A 17,865-nucleotide genomic window follows, 5' to 3' on the forward strand; every position below is an offset into this window, starting at 1 on the left:
CGCTCCTTCCGTCCCGGGCGCCGGGAGTGGCGGCAGAGGGCGCCCTCGGAGTGGGGAGCCACCTGGCGAGCACCTTACGGGGCGGCGGGAGGGCTCCGCGGGCGGCGTCCTGGAACCTCGGCGGCGGCTCCAGCCCACACAGAGGTTCCGCCTCCCGCTTCGGCGGCGGCTCCCCGTTCCTCGGCTCTGGTTCCTCCGCCACCCCCGCCTGGCCTGGCTTCCCTTCCGATCACGGTGGCCGCTTAGGCTGCACGCTCGTAGCAGCCGATCGTCCTCTCTGCCGCCCGCCCCTGGCCGCCCACTCGTGGCGGCACGGAGAGCCAGGGCCCGCCCCCGGGGAGGGCGCTGCTGGGAAGCCCAAGCCCAGACGGAACCCACCACGCTGGGATCCTGGACCTCAGATCCCCCCACCCACCGCCCCCAGGGCGCCGCGCCCAGAGCCAAGCGCCCCACCTAGGGACACCCGGAGTCCCCAAGAAGCCTCGCGTGTGCGTGCGACTGCAAGACAGTGCAAAAAGTCTCTGGAGCCAAGACTCGAACGTGGCCTCGACTCAGCCCCCGAGACTTGTGAAGAGCTCCCCGTGATCACGGCGCCCCCAACCGGACCCTCCCGGCCCGGGATCGCCCCGCTGACACCTCCTGCGAGACTGGAAGCGCCAGGGTGGCCCACGTGGAACGAGGCTGGAGTAACAACAGGCCTAACCTGGAGGGTGGCTTATAAGTAACAGTGACGCTAAATTTAGAACTAGCAAGCTAAATTTATCAGGACAGATGATGGTGCTTTTCATTTTAAAATTTCCAATAGCTGGCACTGTTATCACGAAGAAGTAATTGATTAACTCCAACTACCGTGTTTCTCATTGTTGATCTTACAATCCTACACACACACACACACACACACACACACACACACACACCAGTATCATAAGCCAAAGACAGAAGATGAGTGGAAAATTATTGTCCACAGATGAAAAAGGTTAATTAAGTGACATTCTGTTCTTTTAAAGGGAGCCACAGAGAGAGAGAATAAGAGACAGAGAGGTGTGCCTGGATTGTTGAACAACAATAAAAAAAAAAAGTACCCACTTTAGAATGAGAGCGGATGTATACATTTCCAGAGACCTCTGGAATGCTATATACATCAATGTGAGGAAGGCCAGTTCACACTGTAAAGTAAATAACAGTAATAGGATTTGGATTTTCCAGATAATGATTAATGAGGCCTGTGGAAAAGGCCAAAGAAACATGCAGATTACATTTCAAGATGTTGTACCAGGTAGTAAGAATAGTTTCCTTTTTGTGACTTTATTGTACTTTCCAAACAGGTAACGCCTGAAAGATTAATCTGCCTCTCAAGCTGCTTACTAAGACTGTCACTAATGCTAAGTTCAGTTCCTAGTAAATGTCATGGGCAAGTGTGTCTTAGGGGCATTACCAACTGAGAAATAGTAACCGGAGTGCCCATTGGTATACTGGTTCACTGGGTATCTCAAGTCTGCCATCTTTACAGATGAGTTCAGAGGAAAGGGGCAACTCAAAGTCAACACAGGGGATAAAACTGGATCCATTCCCCACACCACGTACCAGGAAAAATTCCAAATGGTTAAGAGGCTTAACTGTAAAAAATGAGAGTATTGTGTACTTAATAAATATACAGGCATATTTTTCAACCTTGGAATGAAAATAATTTTCAGAACTAGGAATGAATTTTTTTAAAGATAAACTTTTTTAACCTTTTTTTTAGTACTAGAGTTTGAACTCAAGGACTTTCATTTGATAGGAACATGCTTTCCACTTGAACCAATTCTTTAAACTTGATAATATAAAAAAAAAAGTATTTCCGTGGCAAATGCACCACAAGGAAACTAGACCGAAAACATAAGATGTCATCTTAGGCAATTCATAAATATGGTAATTCAGGGAGCTCTTTCCTGTATGAAGAGAAACTCAACCCTATTCATAGTAAGTGCAAATTAAAATTATACTAGTATGACACTTTTTTCTTTACATGTTGACAAATATCTTGATGTTTGAGAACATTTTATTTGTGAGATTGGGGCTAAATAAAATAAACACTTTCATTTCTTGCAGAATAAATGTGATTAAAAAAAAAAAAAAACACTTGTAGCTCGGGCACTGGTGGCTCACACCTGTAGTCCCAGATACTTAGAAGGCTGAGATCTCCTCAGATCTCAAAGTGGTTCAAAGCCAGCCTGGGCAGAAAAAGTCAATGAGACCCTTATTCCAATAAATTACTCAGAAAAGGCCAGAAGTGGTACTGTGGCTAAAGTGGTAGAGCACTAGTTTTGAGCACAAAGAGGCCTAGAAGAGCACTTAAGCACTGAGTTCAAGCCCTAGGACTGTCAAAACAACAACAATAACTTGTAGAGGGAACTATGTTAGTATCTACCAAAATTTTATCTACTTGAAAATTTTTATCTTATATATACTGGTAAACCTATAAATGCATTTTTCTCAAGTTATTAATTTCAGTGCTAGTTACAGTAGCAAAAAATTTAAAAATCACTCAAGTGTTCAATCAGGGACTAGTTTAATAAAGAGTAATGTACCCAGTAAATGGAATATTACCTGGCTATAAGGAATGGTGTTAATTACTTATGAATTATCCCCTCCACCCAATTTTCTAGTTGTTTACACTGGGACAAGAATTCCAGATTCCATATCTCTTTCATGACTCGAATCAGAAATCCAAGTAATTATTTTTTAAAGTAATACATTATACTTTCACTGCATTTCATAATATAAACATATATATTTTTCATAAGAAAATGGCAGTATATTACATATACTTTTTTTGGTCTTTAAGATAGGAATTCTCTATGTGGTGAATCAAGCTGCCTGCCTCAGCCTACCAAATTGCCTGAATTACAGGCATGTGCCACTACTCCTGACTTTTCTATTCCTTGTATTTTCAAATACCTAGCAGCAGTCAGTGCAGGACAGACTCTATCAAGGGGGAAAAGGAATGATATGATTCTTTTGTTGGGAAGCAATTTCTGGATAATGATTTGGAGAATGAAAACCCAAACAGAGAGCAGCAATCTTTGGGTGAGGATAAAATGCCTGGAATTTGTGAAGGCTGAGGCAGTCTGAATAAGAAAGACAGAAGGACAGGTAGAAGGAGAAGCAGAATAATTCCAAAATACTGCATAGGAGACCCTTTGAATCTTCAGCTGAATATTGCTCTCTTCACATGTGTAGGAGAAAACCTCCAAAGTTCAGATCAGAACAACTTCTAGGCACAGAATAAGCTCAGGGAATTATCAAATGAGCAATTCCTGGGGTTAAGAGAGCTACCAGCCCCTCCATCCATTTCCCGTAGACTCAGTAGCGATCGCGTTGACCACACAGAGCATTTGAAAGATACCCAGAAAAACCATGTTTCAAAGCCAAGCTAGATAAATTCTTCCTAAAGATGCAGCAGCCTAGATGAACCTAAAAACAAAGTTCACCTATATTAGCTGCTTGCTAGAAAAGTCAAATTCCTTTAAGGAATGGAACAAAATAGAGTAAAGGAAAATACATGTCCAGCATCCTATCAAAAGCATGACAAATAATTTTTTTTATTTTATTTGTGAAGATACTGTACAGAGGGGTTACAATTACATGGGCAGGATAATGCGTACATTTCTTACCAAGCATTGCAGCCTCCTCCTTTTGTTTACCCTTCACATCCCTTCCCAGCCTCCCCCCTCCCAATCCCAATCTTTCTCCTTCCCCCCCCCCCACCAACGTTGTAAAGCTCGTTTTGGACATGACAACTTGTACTTCTCATTGTTGCAACAGGTCCACCTGTATCTTTAAACAACTGGTTTTTCCTCATCTCCTCCTCAAGTTATACTGACATCGAATATAGTGAAAGCAGGGGTTATACTGTGGGGGAGGGACATACAAAGCAACAAAGAGATAATCTTATAAGTGCATAAAAAAAAAAGCAAGAAAAAAAAAAACATTAAGATACATATCTAAGGGTTCAATTTCCTGACATCACATTATCTGACCTTTTCTGCTTGACTCATAGATATACTAGATATTGCAAATAAGGGAAACCATGGGACCTATGTTTCTTTGGGCCTGGCTTACTTCACTTAATATAATTTTTTCCAAGTTTTTCCATTTCCTAACAAATGGGGCAATGTCATTCTTTCTGATGGAGGCATAGAATTCCATTGTGTATATATACCACAACAAATAATTTTTTAAATGACACTTAACAAGGAGAAAAAATAGCCAAAGATATATCCTCAGAAGTGACGGAGGGGCTGGGAAGGTGCTCAGTGGTAGAGTGCTTGCCTTGCATGCCTGAGGTCCTGGGTTTGATTCCTCAGCACCACATAAGCAAAAAGAAAAAAGCCAGAAGTAGCTCTGTGGCTCAAGTGGTAGAGCTCTAGCCTTGAGCTGAAGAGCTGACCTTTCTAAGCATAGCAGTTTCAGGCCTGCTATTTAACTCTTCCTTCAGTATTACCACATCACACATTGTAAATGCATGCAGTTTATTACATGTCATTTTTGACCTTACAAAAGTCATTTTAATTTAAAAATGGAATGAATCAATAATAAATGTAACAATGTGGATAATTAAAGTTATATTGTACAAAATAAGCCAGAAACAGAGTGTACATATAAATGACTCCAAGAGTATGAAATGTAGGAAAGACAAATTCAATCCACATTGACAGAACGCTGTTCAGTAATAATCTGTGTACTGAGGGAAGCATAATGGATTTGTAACACAATGGAAATGTTGTATAAGTATTGTACAGTAGCTATACAAGTATAACACACAATGAAGCTTTGTATATCATTTTTCTAAAACTCATCAAAATATACCATTAAAGTTTATATTTTGTAGTATGTAAATAATATTGCAATACAATGGACTTAAAACAGAATGGTAACTCACAAGGAAAGTAGGAAATTGGGTAGAGAAGACATGAATAAAATGTACTTTGTTTTGTTTTTCATGACTTTGTAACCATAAAATAATTTTGTATAGTTAAAACGACAAATTAAAGATTAGAAAAGCAAATCCCCAAATAAAAATAAAATGTATTGAAACATCTATTATGTATCCAGTTTGTCTAGGTGATAAGGGCACCTACACCTAATTAAAACATATTGAACATATTTAAACTCAAGAATTAAAAAATCTAGTATTGCTTAATATCAGTCAACTGGTAAGATAAGAGGAAAGAATTGAACATTTAAATTACTTTCCATACTTCAGTTCTTAATCTGGAATAGTCACAAGGGCCAAAGAAAAGGAGATGAGAATAGTGTCACGGAATTCATGCAAAAGCTGGTTAGGGTAGGGAACCCCCTTGAGACTATACTTCAAAACCATTGATCTCACTGGTGATCATCGGTTCCCTCTGCTTAGCACCCTGACTCCTCATGCAAATGTACTAGAAGTCCATTGAACTAGAAGAACCACTCAGATCTTCAAGGTCATCAATGATTATCTAAACATGGGTTAATGGATTGTGAAATCATGAGAAACAAAGTAGAAGTTTGTCACTGTTCTGATCCAGTAAAGGTGAATAAAAATGAAATCTAGACATCTACAGAAGAGAGGCTTCAAAGGGACTTCAAAGATAGCAAACAAGACAAGAACTTCAAAGAACAAAGAAAATGGTAGATTTAAACCTTGTCTAATAGCAAAGGCTCTGATTTTACAAAATAAGGGATAGAACAATGACCAACATTTTCTTAAGTAGAAGAATGATCTCTGAATATGTTCTTTTCATAACTCTAGATTTGGGGATTTTTCTATTAAACACAATTCTTAACAGTTTTTTAAAAGATAAAATATTCTGTAATGAATCAAAGAGATCTATTTTTTCCTATTTTATTTCAGAGACAGAGTCTTACTATGTTACCTAGGTTAGCTTAGAACTCCAAAACTCAAGTTATCCTTTCGTCTCAGACTCATGGGTAGCTGGGATTCTAGACTGTGCCACTACACCTGGTTTAATTTCTTACCTTAATTCTTGAAGAATTTGGACTTGTTAATTATTTTCAGGTGATAAGCACAGTTCCTAATGAATACAACAATGGAAATCGATACATGGCATGTTTGACTTCTAAGAGAATTTGAAACTCTGCATTAAAATTACATTTATGTAATGTGGACAAAATGTAAGGTACTAAACCTATATAAATGTGTATGTTGTGAATTGTCTGGACAATTGAAAATTTCCCTGACTTCACAGAGAAGTTTCTACATTGACAAATTTTTAATGTTTTGCCTTTCACAGATTAAAAAAAAACTATGAGTGATTGTGTCAGTGGGGAGAAGGGGAGACCCGTCTGACCCATATCACTCCTAATTAGTTGAGAGGCAAGATGGGGAGGATTACTGTTGGAGGCCAGCCTAGACTTACATATGAGGCCCTCTTCAAAACCAATAGTGAGCGTAGTGGTGTGCCTGCTATCCTCACTGAGATGGGGGAGGATCTGAGTTACAGGCAAGCCCGGGGAAGAAATGTTCATGAAATTCCATCTCAACAGAGGAGGCATGGAGACACATGCTTGTTGTCTCAGCTACAACAGGAAACCTAAAATAGACATGGTGATCCAGGCTTGGCAGTTGTAAATATCAAGCCAGCAATACTTGGTAAGTGCCTAACTATTAAAGTTACATGAGAGAGATTGTATTTTGTCATTATTCATGCATGGAGGGGATTAGATAAGAAACAGCTGAGGTCAATAATTGAACAATAAAATCACCCCTTGTTTATTGTATCAATGAATTTCGACAACTTTACAGATCGTTCACAATCATTTATAGCCATGTGCAGAAATGTTAGTTTTGTCATGCACATGTGAACAGGCTGCACACTGCATCACTTCCAGGTTTATATTCTTGGCCCAATGGAGTTCTTTCCTTGAGCCAATGAATGCAGTCCCTCAAATAATGTACTTTCTATTGTGATGCTTATTTCCATTCACTGTGGTAATAACAAGCTGGTGAAAACAGAAAAACTCCAGGAGTTATTTTCCTCTATTGCCATTTTTAAATTTGTACTCTTTATAAACACATATTTCTATGCTGCTAGGATGGAGAGGTTTTTTTTTAAGGAGGTAAGTTTGTGTTTCAGACTTGCATAGAAAATATTTTGATTGTTTTTTTCCCCCAGAGGTTTGTTACATGCCCTAAATCCATACTGATTTTAATCTGGACTTTCTACCATACATCAACTATTTCTCTGTTCATTTATTATTACTCCCAAGTACTGTTTATATTTGGATTGGTTTAATGGGAATATTACGTGATTCTCCTGAAAATAAGGCACTTAACAATTGTCATAAATATTTTATTTTCTCTCCATTGACTCATGGACCTGATTCATTTCAAGTAATACTCAAGAGAGAAAAAAATGAAGTAAGTGGAGAAAGAACAAAATCGCCAGGTGTTGGTAGCTTGCACTGGCAATCCTAGAGACTCAGGAGACTAAGATCTAAGGATTGAGGCTCGAAGTTAGCCTGGGCAGGAAAGTCCATGGGACTCCTAATCACCAATTAAATCCCATAAAGCCAAGAAGGAGGGTTGTGGCTCAAGTGGTCGAGTACTTGTTTTGAACACAAAAGCTCAGGGACAGTGCCCAGGCCCTGAATTCAAGCTGCCAGGAACAGCACAAACAAACAAACAGAATAAATACTTCCTTTACATTAAACAACTTATTCTGTGACATTTTACTTTCTTGTATTTGATCATTATCAAATTTCATTGAAAGTTTTTGTAGTTTTGATCAGTACTGATATCTATTCATTAAAACTACTACCACCTACTAAGGTTAATAATAAATAAATGATGATTCAGTTTAGAAAAATAAAACCATATGATAGGAAATTTTTAAATAAAAATTTAAGTTTGCACACCTTATTTTTTTATGCTGGCATAGAATAAGGAGATCAATAAAACAATTCCAGGTATAAAGATGTGTTACATTTGAATGAATGTCAGTGAACAGAGGAATGGAAATATGAGTTTAAAGAGAAATAAATGATCAGATCTTCCAACAGGTACAACTTTCTTCAGGAAATTTATTTTTAAATCATCTGTTATTAGCTCCAGACTTGAACTCTGCCTCAAGTTCTTGTTTGTTTTGCTTGTTCACAGCCATGTCTCCATTCCAGTTTTTTGCTAGTTAATTAGAAACTCTTAAGGAGTTTTCTGAGTAACTAGGATTATAGACATGAGCCACTGGTAGGTAACTAGTGGGTTACTTGAGAAATTATACTGTTTGGTCCCTAGTAGCAGGTAGTTTTTATAAGATGTTCCCCAGTCTATGAATCCTGTCCTTACATAACCCCATCCTCATAAAGGCAGGCTTGACTTCATGAAGAGAATACTGGCTTCCAATGAAGAGAGTACACAGAAAAACACTGCGATTTCATAGAGCATATCCTCTTCTGGTGCTCTTTCTTGCTTCCGCCAAGGGAAACCAGTTGCCCTATCATGAACTGCCATCTGGAGAGCTATGTGTGGCATCAATCCTACTCAAGCACCAAAAGTAGATACATAGATGCCAGACCGTCCCTGTCACACAAGAAAGTTTAAAAACACAGGGTGTGGGTTTAGTTCTACCCTGTGCTCTTATAACTGCTGTCTTTCCAGAAAGCAAGGGGAAAAATGTACTTTCTGCTATGTTGATACTCTATTTCCTTCACCTTCTACTTGGAAGCTCAGTAAATATATTGCTTAGGCTACTATCTAGTTAAGATTCTGTGGTAAAATATACATTCAATAAAATTTACCCTTTCAACTGTTTCATTTGTATAGTTCAGTGATATTGAGTACATTCATATTGTACAGGTGCTGATGTTTATCAGTACCTATTACCAGAACATTGTCATTTTACTAAACTGAAACTCCATAGCCATTAAAACAGTGCAACTCCCTAATTTCTCTTCCAAGCCTGGAAATAGCCATCCTTTCTGTGTGTGTGTGTATTTGGCTAGTCTAGAATCCTTAAATAAGTAGAATCATATTGTATCCATCCTTTTGTACCTGTCTTGTTTCACTTGGCATAATGTGTTCAAAGCTATCCAGGTAAGGAAAATCCTTCTCTTTAAAGCCAAGTAATCTTCCACTATATATATTTACCACATTTTATGTTTCTATTCATCTTTTGTTTTAATCTACTCAAGCTAGCATAACAAAATACTATAGACTAGATGAATTCTAACTAGCAGAAATTTATTCCTCACAGTTGTGGAGGCTGGGAAGTTCAGGATTAATGCAACAGCAGATCTGAGGTCTGGTTCACAGGTCACACCTTCCTGCTCACTTCCCACATCACATATGACCACATAAGACCACTAATCCCACTAATAATCTCCCAAAGGCCCACCCTCTATCATTACAGTGGGGAGTAGATTTCCACATTCAAATTGGAGGGGGCACAACCAGGCAACAGGATCTTCCATCAACACTTGGGTTTCTTCCAGGTACTAAAGGCATCAAGCATTCTCTGCTGCAAGTGGGAATGTGCAAATACCTGTTTGCGTTCCTGCTTTGAATTTTGGATGTATACTCAAGGCTGAAATGGCTGGATGGATTGTATGGTAATGATGTCTTGAATTTTTTGAGGAGTTGCTATAGTGATTTCCACATTGACTGGACCATCTTATGTTCCATTTACACTTTAAAATTTTTAATAAGAAAGAATAAAATAAGTGCTGAATTTGATAAAAAAATGAGCAGTATCGATAATTATCTCTTCCTTAGAGACTCTTAGAATTTGAAGAAACTTGGGAGTGCATGTGTCTAGAAATTCATCATAGATCGAAGATAATATTTGATGTTTGGGGGTGATGATTAGATTGTCCTCTGTAAACATCCACTAAAGGTTTATAATGTATCCAGCACAATGCAGTGCAGGTCCCAAAGGAAGAAGGAAATGATCTTTCTTTTTCTGGGCTTCTTTCCCTTAGCCACTATAAGAAGCATTAGACTTGGCAATCTGTCCATTTACCTAGGATAATGACTCACCTGTATGGAAAGATCATATATTTCAATTGTTTTACTTCCTGTCAATCCCCACAGGAAAGATAAACTAGTTTTTTATTTAAGGACCACGTGGGTTGGTAAATATTTGCAGTTAGTGTCTTATGAGGTCACTGTAGCAGTTATAAAAATAAAACAATTTAAATATAATCACAAATCTTTATAGGAAACTGACATGTAGCTATGCCAGCCTACATTAGTTTAGTTAATTACCTTCCACAGTGTTGGCTCCATTCTGAAGTTCAACAACTCAGAGGTGTTCACACAAAAATAGTTTGCATCTCGATTAAGAAATGCCAACTTCCTTAAAATGATGAGGACAGACAGGAGGCAAGCACATTCTAACCACTAACACCTTTCTAGGTGTGGCTGAGGTGTGAACTATCAGAAGAACTCTCTGGGTTACAGCAGTGGAGCCTAAGGCCTCTCTGCTGGGTGTTAAAATGTCCTGGCACCTTCCATCTTTTCAAGACTTCTGCTAAGAGTCACAGAGGTGTGCAGGATAGACAGCGGCTCTACACCTTCATCTCCTTGTCTCTGTAGAACCCTAGAGAGCAACCTAATAGCTAGGAATCTATTCAAAATGAGTTTTTCTTGATGAGTCCCAGAAATGTGATTTGAAAATGATGCTTGAAGTTCTTAGATAATGATTCCATTACCTCAGTAAACTTGATTAAAGGTTAACTGTGAGCTGGGCACCAGGCTCTCATGTGTGTCATCCTCGCTACTCAGGAGGCTGAGATCTGAGGACTGAGGTTCAAAGCCAGCCCAGGCAAGAAAGACTGTGAGACTCTTCTTTCCAATTAGCCAACAGAAAACCGAAAGTAGCACTGTGGCTCAAAGTGGTAGAGTACTAACCTAGAGTGAAAAAAAATTGCAGGGACAGCACCCCAGGCCCTGAGTTCAAGCCCCATGACTGACCCCCCCAAAAAAGGCTTATTATGTTATCCTGTATGGATCTTTCTGTCAGAGGTTAACATCAAGACCTGAGAACCATATGACCATGCTACATTCATGTATGTTCAGCTTTAAAGACAATTAAGTTTTAGCTCAGTCTACACAGCGGCATGAGAAATGCATGATTCCTGTTGGGTGGTTTTTTTTTTAATATTTAGAATTATTTCTCTAATGCTACTTTAATCTTATGGCCTCCTAATTAAAAATTATTGATCTAGTCCAAACTTTCCATTTTACAAAGGACAGAACAAAAGTCAAGATAGAATTAAGAAGCAAAGAGCACAACTGGACTGGGGATATAGCTCAAATGGTAGAGTTTTCCTAGCAGGCCTTGAGTTTAATCCCCAGTAATAGAAAAACCAACAAAAAGCCCCCTCAATATTCTTTTTTTTGGTCAGTTGTGGGGCCTAAACTCTGGGCCTGGGCACAGACCCTCAGCTCTTCAGCCCAAGGCTAGCGCTCTACCACTTGAGCCACAGCGCTACTTCCAGCTTTTTCTGCTTATATGGTGCTGAGGAATCGAACCCAGGGCCTCATGCATACAAGGCAAGCGCTCTACCACTGAGCCAACTTCCCATCCTCCCCCCAATATTCTTTATCCTATAACCTACTGTGGCACAGGCCACAGTCTGTAACTGTGACTTGATCTTCAACTTGATAAATAGGCACGTGGAAATACAGATAGATGATAGACAGATGCGCTGGGGAGATTTAAGGCACTCATAGAGCAATCATTATGTATTTTTGGAGCTGTTCTAAGAGGCAAAAAAAAAGATCTTCAAGGAATGGCTTTATAAACCATGGAGAACATATTTCTAGTGATGAAATTATATGTGATTTTTTTCATTCAACTTTCAAGGATACCATAGCCAACTGGGGTTCCCTTTGGAAAATTCAGGTGAGGAAAGGGTGGGGAGGAAAGGGGGAGAAACAGGAAATAAGTAATAGTTCATTTAATTTTCCAGTTCCGTGTAAACTTTCAAACATCTATGGAGTTTTTTTTAATATATATATATATATGGGGCCTTTCAGGTGCTGGACTTAGAAACAAATTAGGCCCGACCTTTACACCCCTAATCCAGTGTGAATGTGGTTTGCTCATTTAGGTGCTTAAGTTGTTTATACTTTGAAAAGTGTCACAGGTGGGATGAACTATTTTCCAGTGCTCGGTTCATGTATTCTGCAGTTAGGAACAACAAATACCTAATAGTGCCCCTTATAGTTTTTGTGTGGCCAAGATTACCATAAATAGGTTACCCCAGCTGGAATAACCTCTTTCCTTCCCAGCCAGACCACACTATTTTTAGCTAAGTTTGGATAAATCTTCTGCACCACTCTTTGCCAAGTTCCCAGCTGCCTCATGTTTACTGACTTCATATGTTGTTAACCTCTATTCAGGAGGCTCAAAAAGCTCCAGAAATTTCCCAGTTTATTCTTTGCCATATTACAAATAAACAAAAAAAACCCAATAAAGCAATTTATGGTGAAATCTGGGGCATTGTGCTTGGCTGGCCTCATTTAGCAGGAGCAGCAGCAGCAGCATTAGCAGCAGCAGCAGCAGCATTTCCTGAGTCCATCAATGCTAGATCCTCAAAATACGCTGAGGAGATAACACACCAAGGGAGCTGCCTTCATGGAGTGTGTATTCCAGCGCCAAGAGGTAACAGAAATCCAAAAATCACTGAGGGCCAAAATTTATGTTTGGACATTATGTTTCTCATGTAAAATAATTCAAGAGTTAGTCAAGCCAGAACTTCACTGATAGTTCCCTTATCACGAAGGATCTTGACTCATTAGTCCTTCTTTTGTCCATTGTATCTCATAATTCCTATCCTCAGTCACCTCATGGTCTGAAAACAACTGCTGTAGTCCAGCAAACGTATCCATATAGTCCAGGCGACAGGAAGGAGGGATGTGTAGACAAAAGGTCCACCTGTGCAGTCAGCTCTTTTGTAACTGTTTTCCCCAGAAGCCTGGTCCACTATATCGGCTAACAAAAGGGATGTCTAAAAAACAGCATACATAGGCACTCAATGATTTAGGAGATTTGTTAGCAGAAGAGACACAGACAAAAATCTCGCTACAGCAATCTTTTATGTGTATGCAGGATTGGTGTTTGAACTTATTGCCTTGTGCTCTCTCTAAGCTTTTTCACTCATGGCTGATGATCTACCACTTGAGCAAAGTTTCCACTAAGGCTTTTGGCTAGTGAATTGGAGATAAGAATCTCACTGATTTTTCTGCCTCAGCTTGCTTTGAACCTCGATCATCAGATCAGCCTTCTAGGTGGCTAAGATTATAGGCATGAGCTACCAGCATCTGGTTTTACAGGCATCTTAGTGTTTATCTGTATGTACAGGAATGTGAATATCTCCATAGACAGAAGTACTGTATCAGGAGATATGTCAAGCAATCTATTGGCTAATCATTATAAATATGTACTGTTTTTGGTGATGGTGTGCCTTTTGAAAAGTGATGGGAAGGGATGGGAAGGGAAAACAAAGGAGGAGGCCAACAATGCTTGATAAGAAATGTACTCATTATCTTGCCCATGTAATTGTAACTCCTCTGTACGGTAGTTTCACAATAAAATTTAAAAAATACCTGCTCTAAAAGAAAATTTACACCTACAAATCCTAATTTGGTGTTCAATTTCATCTCATTTAAAGATTTTAGAGTACTGATTAACCTATATAAAGTTATTGTTCTAAAAATCATGAACTATAGACTGTCCCTAAGCCCCTTCAATGAAACCCACTAAAACAAGAAGGAAGTAGGATTTCTTTAGGAGGTCAAGTTTTAGTTGAGGGAAGGGAGTGTTCCTGAGGCCTTGGTTTCTTCCTGGAGCTTTCAGGGAGCTGACAGCACAGTCGATGCTCTACTACTTTGAGCCACAGCACCACTCTGGGGGTTCTGGTAGTTAAGTGGAGATAAGAATCTCACCGACTTGGGGCTGGGAAGGTGGCTCAGTGGTAGAGTGTTTGTCTTGCATGCATGAGGCCCTGGGTTCGATTCCTCAGCACCACATAGGCAAAAAGAAAAAAGCCGGAAGTGGCGCTGTGGCTCAAGTGGTAGAGTGCTAGCCTTGAGCTGAAGAGCTGAGGGACAGTGCTCAGGCCCAGAGTTCAGGCCCCACAACCGGACCCAAAAAAAAAAGAAGAAGAAAAAAAAAAAGAATCTCACCGACTTTCCTATTTGGGCTGTCTCTGAACTGTGATCCTCAGATCTCAGTCTCTAGGTATTTAAGATTATAGGCATGAGCCACCAGAGCCCAGCACGCTATAACTTTTCATTTCCCTCCTGTCTCTTCATCTTTCTGTTCTTAGTGTTTGGGTTGTTAGGTTTAAACTTCCTGGAAAATAGTCTTGCTAAGCCTGTGTGGTAGCTCAAGCCTAAAATCCTACCTACTTGGGAATTGAGATCCAGGGACCACAGTTCTAGGCCTGTTCAGGCAAAAAAAAAAAAACCTTTTTGATCTCAACCATCTCAACTAATGGTTGTATGCAGTAGTACAAATCTGTTGTCCCAGCTTTGGGCAAAGCACAATGGCTGGGAACAGTAGCATGCATCTGTCATCCCCAGAGATGCAGGGAAAAGCAAGTAGGAGCATGATAGCCCAGGAAGTCTGAATATAAAATGAGATCCTCCTTTAAAAATAGCTGATGGATAAGAGCTAGAAGTATGGCTTGTGGGTGAGCATGCACCCCCCACCCCCGGCCACTTTCTTCTTTTGTCTTTTTTCTTTATTTGGTGGTACTGAGGATTGAACTCATGACCTAGCCCTTGCTAGCCAGGCTAAACCACACTGCCTAAACCACACTCCCCTCTCTCTTTTGCTTTATTTTTTTTAGATAGGGTCTTGTATTTTTGCCCATGGTGGTCTGTACTGTGTTCTTACTACCTATGCCTCCATTGTAGCTGAGATTATAAGCATTCACCACCATGCTTGATGCATTACTTTCTTTAAAATGTACATGCAACAAAACTGTGTATATTCTTAATATTTGGATGAATAGCTCCAAAACAAATACTAAGAGTTCAAGGAAATAAATTCAAGGTCAAGGTATTTTTTAAAATTTTGTCATACCATTGGGTGAAGCTATTTAAAGTCAACTAATCACTATGTTGTTGCCCATGAAATGAAGAATTCAAGTTTTGAGGTAAAGCTTGGCTACCATCTGGTGGTCTTATACTAAATAAGAATAACCCGTGATTATTTATATTTATTATTATTATTTATAACAAGTTTTAGAGCCATAATATTAAGAGATTAAAAAAGGTGATACCCCCATCATACCTATTTTACAAATGAGAAAATAGAAAAACAAAATAGTAAACAGCTTTTTCTCAAGACACTTGATCATTACAAAACTGTCTTAACAATAGTCTTAACAACATGCCCTAGATTTCTACAAAAGGGGATGACCCATATGATGACTCAAGATAAAGAGGGGATAGGAAAGAGGAAAAGCAATTACAATTGCTATAAATTCTCATAGATGCAGGTGCCTACTGGGGCTTGAACTCAGGGCCTCAGTGAGTTCTATCCCTTAGCTTTTCTACTCAAGATTCGCACTCTACCACTTAAGTTACAGCTCCACCTCTGGCTTTTTGGTGGTTAACTGGAGATTAAGAGTCTCATGAACTTTTCCCCTGAGCTGCCTTTGAATCTTGACCCTCAGATTTCAACCTCCTGAATCCGTGGGGGTTACAGGCAGGAGTCACTGGTGCCTAGCTTACATGCTTTTGTCAAGTTGGAAAGTGCAGTGCTAGAGATGGAGACTTTGAGGATGTATCCAGGCTTGGTGGAGAAAATGAAAGAGGACAGAGAGTTCATGTGTAGGTTGGGAAGGCAAGGCTTTCCCTGCGTAGGGGCTGCATTAAAAAACAGAAAAGGCTGTGGGTGTATGGAACAAAAGAAGCTTTCAGAGAGAATCTGAAAGCAAATGCTTCTTAGTGAGATGAGGGAGAGGAGATTTTACTTTCATTTTTTTTAGCTTTTTGAAACTTTTAGCCAATCTCAGTAATAGTGAATTTTGGTCAAGAGAATATTTGCATAGTTCTAAAGCTTTTCAGTGAATTTAAGGCCACTAACTGTCACTAGGTTTTGTTTTCAATATACTAGACTTTTTAAAAAATGTACTTTTTAAGTAATTGGAAGAGTTGCCAGACATGTTTAAAGTAGTATGATACACCTTTCAAATGTTAAAATTTCAATATACATGCTCTTTTTCTATCTAGCCAATTATCTATAATTTCTAACCATGTGTTAAAATTTTAGTTATTATAGAAATGACATCTACATTTTCTATCTTTAGCCTCCAGGTTGAGGTTGGCAGATCTTAAATAAAAACTTAATCATTTTACATCTCACATCTGAAAATTCCCACAGTGCCTCAGTATTTACACTATAGTAGAAATCCAATTTCTTGGTGTGATATGGAAATTTTTCCATGATCTAGCTCCAGTCCAACACTCTAGTCCCTCCACAATATATGCTCTTCACCATATCTTGTATCTGGAAGCCACCATCCTCTGTGGATTATGGAGGCTCAATGATTCCAACTTCTTGTTTATTTAAAGAAAACCTATCCATCTCTATGCACTCATATACATACATACATACACACATATATTCTGAAGCTTTTCTTGCCATTCCTCCTTCTCCACCACTAATAATTTCCTTCTACAAACACCCAGACAGGACCTGCTTATACTATTAACTTCTCTTTACAAAACTCAAAGCTCTTGAGGCCTTGAGCCATCTGTTATTGCTATGAATCCCACGGGCTTCACTCTGGGCTTCACAGACAGCTAAGGTGATAATGTGACTTGGTTTGTGCCTGTTGACCAGTTTAATTATTAATTACAATCTCTGAGAATTGCTTGATTTGGGGTAAAGTACGATCATCCCCTACACAGCACACATTTGGCAAATGCTGGAAAGTATGAACATAGTTTTCCTTAATTAGTTCAGTGTTGAGCACTTAGTACTACACTATATATAATACATGATATACATACATATACATATATGTACATAATTTCACTGTGCACAGTTTCTCTTTTCTTTTGGCTGTATAGGGGTTTGAACTTGAGCCTCCCTTGAAGGATCTACCATTTGAATCATGCTCTTAGTCTTTTTGTTTTAGTTTCTAGATGAGGCCACAGACAACAATCCTCTTTACCTACTCTCCCAAGCAGCTGGTTTTACCACCATGTTCAGCTTGTTGTTTGGAATGAGGGTCGGTTAGCATTTTGTCTTGACTGTACTCAAACATACATCACCTTCTAAGTAGCTGAGATTACAAGAGGTGGTCCACAAAACTCCGTCATAGGGGGTTTTTTAAATAAAAAATTAGTTTTTATGATAATCTTTCCCTCTTAGCTTCAATGCTGCCTGACACCTGCTCCTGTTATCCTGGCCAACAGACCACTCATTCGCTGTCTTTTGCACTAGCTGCATGGTTTCAGAGTTGGCTGGAGCTGCTCATCTTTCATAACCACCAAGAAATACCAGTCTTTCAAACGTCCAAATTAGCTTAAAAAATATACCACAGTAGAACCTGGGATATAACAACGAAAACGGTCAGAATCTCCAGAAACTCAAACTCCCCACCCAGTTGGGGATTGGGGGCAGGTGCAAACGAGTTTTGCTTTGCCCAAAACAAAAATGGTCTCCTTCGGGCTCCACGCCCTCTCCCTGGCGGACCAATCAAAATGCAGGCTTCCAAGACCATCGTTCTCACTTCCGCTTGCTTTTCCCGGACCACAAACTTCAACCAGCGAGTTGTCACCGTGCGCCTCGGACTCGGGACGGCTTCCGCAGCCGGGACGGCGAGGCCGGGGGGCGGCGGCGGGAGGGCGGGAGGGCG

Source organism: Dipodomys ordii, unplaced genomic scaffold, assembly GCF_000151885.1.
Source record: "Dipodomys ordii isolate 6190 unplaced genomic scaffold, Dord_2.0 Scaffold97, whole genome shotgun sequence".
Taxonomy (NCBI): Eukaryota; Metazoa; Chordata; class Mammalia; order Rodentia; family Heteromyidae; genus Dipodomys; species Dipodomys ordii.